Here is an 8,233-nt window from a genome sequence, read left to right on the forward strand (position 1 = left end):
TATACTACGTCCACGATGGGTGCACTTGCCCATATTTGTGGTTTAGTGTTAGTAAATATCGTGTTTTATAAATTTAAAACTTGGCTAAAAAGTGTAAAAAGGACTTAAAATATATACCTAAATTATATTACACCTAACGCACATCAAGTTTTTGACGCCGTTGCCGGGGACAAGGATTTTAAGAAAGTTAGGAATCAACGGCCTAATCCATTTTTTATTTTTCTTTTTATTTTTTTTAGATTTTCTTAATTTTTTAGCTTCTGCAGAGCTCAGCACAGATCGTGCCTGGTCGGACGCGGGCCGTGCCCAGCAGTATCACTGGCAGTTTTTATTTTCCGAGTTACAGAGGGCTGAGCACGGGGCCATGTCGGTGCAACACGGGGCCATGTCCAACTTTCCAGTAACAGGGATCCGGAAAACAATCGTTGTATCTCCGACCACGGGCCGTGTTCAGTGGGGGCCGTGGTGAACTTTCTGACCAACATTCTTTTCTATTTTTATTGCAGGATTTGGAACCAGACGCCACCTTCTACGTAGTGTATGAGCTCCAGTTCTAATAAAGACATAAAAGGACCTCTAGAAGAACCCGAACGCTTTCTCAGAAAAAGACTTAAAGCTAAAAACCAAGAGAAGGTTTCGAGGGACCCACTTCCAATGGCGGACCAACGTACCCTCATGGATTACCTACGACCCACCGTAGGTAATCTCGGCGCCGCTATCAATGCATCGAATGTTGAAGCCAATAGCTTCGAACTTCGGCCACATTTGATATAAATGCTTCAAAACTCCGCAACCTTTCATGGGCTTGCGGACGAGGATCCCCATCTACATATTACTAATTTCTTAGAAATATGTGATACCTTTCGAATCAATGGAGCATCAAATGACGCCATCCGCCTGCGAATGTTTCCATTTTCGCTAAAAGACCGAGCAAAAGCTTGGCTCAACGCCCTCCCAGTAGGTTCGGTAAACACCTGGGATGAACTAGCCCAAAAATTTCTATATAAGTATTTCCCTCCCGCTAAAACGGCTAAATTAATGACTGAAATTAATACATATTCACAAGAGGATGGGGAATCCTTATATGAAACTTGGGAAAGGTTCAAGGAGCTATTGCGAAAGTGTCCCCATCACGGTCTTGCGGTATGGCAACAAGTATCCACCTTCTATAATAGGTTGTTGCCACACACGAGACAAACACTTGACTCTAGCTCCGGGGGACTTTAAGGTAATCGCCGCCCACATGAAATATACAATCAAATCGAGGAAATTGCTCAAACCAATTTTCAGTGGCACACTCCCCGAGGTAATAAATCTATTGCCCCGGGCGCCCATAAGGTTGATGAAAGCACTTCTTTACAAGCCCAAATCGAGGCCCTTTCTTCAAAAATTAAAAAGTCAGAAACAACAAAAACGGTCTCGGTAATGGTTTGCGAAGGGTGTGGTGGGCCACATGAAAATTGGAGTTGTATGAAAGAAACAGATGATCAAACAAAGTCGGTAAACTACATTGATAATAGACCTAGGCCGTCGGGTCCCCCAACGGGTACCTACAACCAAGGATGGCGTAACCACCCTAACCTTGGTTGGAAAGAACCCGGCAATAATAGTAACCAACAAAGTATAAATCAATGAACAAACTTTCAACAACCAAGAAATGAGTCACAAAATTTCCTTCAACAACAAGGTGGACGAGAAAGGCTTGAAGATACTATATCTCGCCTCATCTCGGACACTGAAAAGAAAAACTTGGATCGATTTCAACAATTGGAATCAAATTTTAGAAATCAACAAGCTAGTATACAAAACATTGAAAAACAATTAAGTCAACTAGCCCAAAATTTCTCCGAGAGACCACAAGGCGTGTTAACAAGTAATACCGAAACAAACCCAAAAGCTCAAGTTCATCTCATAACATTGAGAAACCGTACCATGGGTCCCGCGGAAGCTCCGCCACCACCAGCAGAGGAAAGCACAACACCGCCCCAACAAGATAAGGCTTCTCCTCTATTTCAAGAGCCCACCAAGGCTCCTCCGGTTCCGTATCCCGGTAGGTTAATTCGTCAAAAGACCAATGAGCAATTCGCAAAATTCGAAAGTCTACTAAAACAATTGCATGTTAGTATTCCTTTCATAGAAGTCCTAAATCAAATGCCTAAATACTCAAAATTCATGAGGGACTTCCTCACTCATAAAAGGAAAATTGAATCATTGCAATTAGTTAACCTAGGCGAAGAATGCTCCGCCCTCGTACTCAACAAACTTCCCCAAAAGAAGATTGATCTCGGAAGCTTCACAATTCCTTGCTCGATCGGGGAATCCCCCATTCGTAATGCACTAGCCGACCTTGGGGCTAGCATTAACCTCATGCCCGCATCAATGTTCAAACGACTCGGCCTAGGAAAAATGAGCCCTACCAAGATAAGTAAGCAACTTGCCGATAGATCCGTCAAATACCCGCAAGGTGTCGCTGAAAATCTATTGGTCAAAGTCGACAATTTCGTCTACCCGGCCGACTTTGTCATACTAGATATGGAAGAAGACACCGAAGTCCCCCTCATACTAGGGAGGCCATTTCTAGCCACCGCACAAGCAGTGGTAGACATGAGTGACGGAACACTCACTTTAAAATATGGGGATAAGGAAGTGAAGTTCGGGGTTGGGAAGAGAATAGAGGACGATGACCCGGTCAATTACATGAAGGTTATTGATTCGAGTTTGGATGATGCTCTCCGACGGTGCAACATGGGATGCAAAACATCCCGCTCGGAAAACATATAACCTCACTTTGGGTCTAGCCAAAGACCCTTATAAACGTGGCGCACCACGGAGGCATTCCGCGGAACTATCCTTAGTTTAGTTTAATCTTTTAGTTTAATTTTAATTTGCAGGAATAAAACAAACTCGTGATGGATAACAAGGGAAAGGAGAAACATAGGCCCATGCACGAAAACAGGGCCATCCGACAATAATTTCTTCATTACAGTAAGCTCAGCACGGGCCGTGTCCGCCCAACACGGCCCCGTGCTGCACACTCTGCAGAAAATTGCCTAGTTCAGGTAACTGGACACGGGCCGTGTTCGCTGAACACGCCCCCGTGTCCAGGCTTTTGTTTCTTTTCTTTAATTTTTGTCGCTGACACCTGAACACGGGGCCTTGCCCGGAAAGTACTTTTGGCTAAAAACATGAAAAACATAAAAATCTGGCGGACCAGCTTAACACAACATCATGTTTCCGTTTAATACAAATCATAAGCTTTCCATATATCATAGTTCATTAATTCATGTTTCCTTCATTCATACTCTTACATTTTAAATCCTTGTCCACTTTTAAGGTTTCCATCATTCATCCACATTACTCGACATATTACTTTCGGCTTTTATGATTTCATTCGATCTTAACCACTACTCGTGATTGCATCTACCATTTTAGGCCTTATGTGGGTCTTACTCGACTATAAGATGGTTTTCAAACAACTTGGGAACTCGAACCGCGAAAATAATACAGAATTAAAGTTTTTCAGCGGATTGAAACCCCGCTAGCCGTCGGCGACGGCATTGCCTCCCGTCGGCGACGGGTTCCAGAAAGTGGCGTCGGCCACTTTTGCCCGTAGGCAGGAAGTTAGGGCGTCGGCATCAAGGGGGCGTCGGCGACGGGTACCCAGCCGTCGGCGACGGCCCGCCATTTGTTAATCCGCTGTTGCTTTTAATTTTTAAGCGTTTTACTCTTTTTCGGGTCCGTTTCCAGCCGTATGGTTCCTGGAATTCATCGTTTCGCCTTCCCATACCACTTACACAAATTCTTATCTTCAATACTCACATTATAAGCTTACTATGCATACTTGCGTTTACCGAAACTTAAATTTTTACCTCATTGGCGATCTTGGAACGAGCACACTTTCGAGCGAGCCATTGGTTTGAGTTCAAGCGCTATTACTCTAGCTCGAATCCCTCAAACCTTGGCTCTGATACCAACTTGTAACATCCGTATTTGCGTCGAGAAGAAATGACATCCAAAGACGTTAGAAACATAACTTTTAATATGTACGAAACTTTCACAACTTAAAAGGGTAAAAACGTTTGTAACAATAACACCTGATTTTAATAAAATTTGGGCATGACCCGTTCGAAAAACGAGTATGCCCCTGTTTTAACCACAATCAAAACAATATTATTTTTACAAGATACTACTAAAGCTAAAACATCATGTACTTTAAGACGTTTTACCAACAATTTGTACAAAAAGTATTTTGACCCAAAATATTTACATAAGCTAGCGGAAGCACTTGGTAAGACATATTTTAAACATGTGCTCGCTCCATTTCGCCGAGTCGCCTAAGATTGAGGATTTACCTACATTCAATAACAAGACTTCAAAAGTTAGTCGTGATACTTATTTAACTCGATGTAACAACATATTAACTTCATTCGTTTATATGCTTACATTATTCTTACGTATTCGATTTACCCAATTAAATGGGTAATGGCAGATACCCTCATAATGAGGTTCAAGCTTATCACTTACAACCCGGTAACATCGGGTTAATTGCTTTCAACATAATTCTTCCTTTCCATCCGTATAACGGATTAAACTTCAAGCATTCATCATAGCATTCATGACCACCCATTTAAAACGGGTGGTAGCTTATTCTTACTCGACTCGTTCAACTAGAACCGGTCGACTCGCATAGCTTATCATAACTTTCGTTAGCATAACCAAATCCGCAATGGATTTGCTATTTCGCATTCGCTACAACATAACTTCTAAAACCTTCTTCGATATAATTCCTTACATCTAAATCAATTTTTAATCCACAACGGAAAATAGTACGAATTCATATTATCATTAATATTATTCATAAATCCACTAGTAGAGTAAACGAAGTTCATAAGAACTTACCGGAGTTGTGCGCTCCTATTGCCTTTGCTTGGCTTGATTCTCCTCTTTTCTTCGACCCTATAAGGTGCATCACATTCACGTTTAGCTTTCACATTATACATTGCTTTCACGCATTTACATCATTACTATAACGTTCATTAATCGTATTCATATTTCATGCCATCATTAGATCATTAAAACTACAATTTCTCATGTTCATACATAACCAATTCGGCTCAAGCATTTCATCGAACACCTTATGTGCGTACAATCTTAACTAGCACAATATACAAGCATAGCAAACGCATCTCAACCAAGTCATTCTAAAATCATGGCAATACATCTCAAACACATAAATTCCTCAAATATTCAGATTATTATAACATCATTATGCATATATTAACCTTACCCATCATACTACATCAAGAATAAACACATGCATCATCATCTCTAATCATATCATCACAACTTCAAATGGGTTTTCACTAAAATCTTCATACCAAACTGAAGTCAACATGGTTTCTTGTTCTAGAGAGCAATTCAAACTCGAATTTCTCATATTTGACACAAGAAATCGAAATTGGGTTTGACCCTCATTCAACAATTCACAATTTCAGAAAATTAAACTTACCACTTCATTAATTAGGGTTAGATTTTCGGAAAAAGGGGCTCATGCATCGAATTTTCTTGTGATTTAGGCTTCAATTTCTTGATATCTTGAGTTTAGGGTTTTCCCTTCTCTTCCTGTTCTTGGTCGATCGATCCCCAGGGATTTCTTTTACTATCTTTTTGAGTTTTAATTGTTTTTGGTAATTAAGTTTAATCATTTAACACTTAACCCCCTTAGACTTAATTACTAATTACAATCCATAATGTTAACCCACATTTAGCTACCATCTTACCATACATACTTAACTATGTTAAGTTTACTATTTACCTATACTTATTATTTACCATTTTTGGGGTGTTACACCACAACAATACATTCCCGGTCCTTACCAACTTAAACCCGAGTAAGTAAATGATGGAGGCATTAGGACTAACCCCTTTTTCATTCTACACCATTATTTTTCATTTTTTTTACCACCTACCCAAACTCCCCCTAGTTAACCCCTTTGAGCTTAAACCTTTTCATTTCTTAACCCAAAATAATCACCCTTTTTACCCACCTAAACCTTTTTCTTTTTAACCCTTTTCTTTTAGTAACGACGTTCGGTTTTCTTATGACTTATGTTGAAAAAAAAAAATTATTATATTTTGATGAAACCAAACAAACAAACAAGTTCATAAAAAAAAACTTTGTTTGAACAATTCATCAAAATAAAATAAAAATGTGAAAAATAAAAAGTCTTTCAAAAACTGACGTTTGTTACGCTTTTCACCCTTTTACTAACCACTAACCCAACCACCTACCTTTAGCCCAAGCCTAACCCTTCACCCAAAAAGTCTTCTTGATATTTACAAAGGTATATAGTTAAAAAGGAGGAGGATTGATTGCTTGGCAAGCTTATGGTAGGAGTAAGTTCCATGCCGCTCTCGAGTGATTCACTAAAAATACACCTTTGGCCGAGTGTTGAGTGATTCCCCCGTGAGGTATGTGAACTTGTATATAAATGGAACTTTAAAAAGGTATGTTATGCCCTAATAAATAATTTATCTTATGAAACGTTTTTAATAAATCATGACGAATAAGATTGTAAATAAATAAAAATAAAACCTAAATAATCTTGGAATTCCCGACACTCTATGACAAGCCCAAAAACCTTCTCTTCTACCCATTCCATTTGCGAGTGAATAAAGCCACATTATAAAGAGTTTTGCTTGAGGACAAGCAAAGATTCAAGTGTGGGGGTATTTGATGTGCACAAAATGCAACATATAAATTACATCAATTGTGGTTTAATACTAACCCCTTTTGTCACGGCCCCCGACCCGGTTTGACCCGTTTCAGGAGCCGCGGGACAGGAATCCCGTGGTATTTAATTTAAGCGACAGCGGAAGTCTTTTTTTAAAAACAGGACCTTTCAATAATTTAAACTGCTCGTTTCATAACTTAGGGATAAATTCCCGAAATTTACAATAATGTGATTTCTCAGGGAAATCTTTATTTTCAAAACATGTTCATTTATTTATTCACATTGAGCCACTTTTCTAAGCTGGGAGTGCTCCACGGCACTTTTCTTTGCTCATACCAGATCACCTGAAACATGTTTGAAAAAGGTTTTGTCAGCGGGGAAATACTGAGTGAATCATTCATTTTGCTGAAAACGACACATTTGTTATAATCTACAGTATTAAGGGGAATTACAATGTTTCTGATATCAAACCAACTACCCACAGTATTTGCCACTCGACCATCCATTGGCTAGCCCATTTGTCCAATGGTGTCTGTGACTGTGGTCAGATCACCCCTTGGCCACCCGTTTGTCCAAGTGTGACGGGAAATAAGTAATGTATACAAAACCCCACATACCGGCTGTAACTTGGTGATTACATAGACTTAATCACTGTAACTATAACTTTGAAAATAATTTGGAGTTTTATAAAACAGTTGATAAAAAGAGAATGACTCACAAACTGTGAGAAAAGAGTTTATAAAAGGGGAATGACTCACATTGCAGATTTACGAGCAGAGTATAAGCTTTACTGATTAGCCTTCTAACCTAATTTAAATAACAATGCACACACAAACGGGATTAGTAACTAATTCAGCAGTTACGTCAATTCACGAGATTAAACCCTCACAACTATTATCAAGTGCGATACTTAACAATTCAATGGATTCACAACGAATGACAGAGCATAGTCCGAATTCGAACAGCACTCAAACATTCAAGTTGAAATCACAATGAATAACAAAATACAAGCTCAATTTGAGCAGCACTCGGACAATCGTTGGATAGTTATAATCGATCGGACGTTGAATCGTAATAGCGATCGAGTTATTACCCTGATTGCGGCAGCACCTCGTGATCGTGTATGTTTAATTGTGGTATAACAGCCTTAACTCGACGTACACAAAAGCTATTTACTTCGTTTCAACTCCTCTGTGCAAGTCCCAAGGTCGGCTATTTATAGTAATTTTTGGGTCTCCCTTACGGACCGTATGCCTGACCCCTTGCGGTCCGTAAGCTAAGCAGTCTAATTATAGGCTGCCTAGGCTCGGGACTAGCCTTGGTGATTCAAAGAATTAGCCAATCAGAACATAGCAACGTATTATTTTAGATAATTATCAACTAGGGTTTGCCCCCCTTGAGTTTTAGGGGTCCTGATCCTAATTCTGATTGTCCTGAAAATTTTAGGGCTAGTGCAGAATTAATTGGGTGTCTTAATTAGGGTTTTCTTATTGACTAAT

The 8,233-nt window shown here is 39.6% G+C and overlaps 1 non-coding gene across 1 annotated transcript; it reads right to left on the reverse strand.

The window, feature by feature from the left end:
- Positions 1-1,032: 1,032 nt before the first annotated feature.
- LOC118492690 lies at positions 1,033-1,139 on the reverse strand. Its single transcript, XR_004894692.1, has one exon. It is a non-coding gene; the product is annotated as a small nucleolar RNA R71 (small nucleolar RNA).
- Between the last annotated feature and the right edge of the window lie 7,094 nt (positions 1,140-8,233).

Source organism: Helianthus annuus, chromosome 5 (genome assembly GCF_002127325.2).
Source record: "Helianthus annuus cultivar XRQ/B chromosome 5, HanXRQr2.0-SUNRISE, whole genome shotgun sequence".
In the NCBI taxonomy this organism is placed as follows: Eukaryota; Viridiplantae; Streptophyta; class Magnoliopsida; order Asterales; family Asteraceae; genus Helianthus; species Helianthus annuus.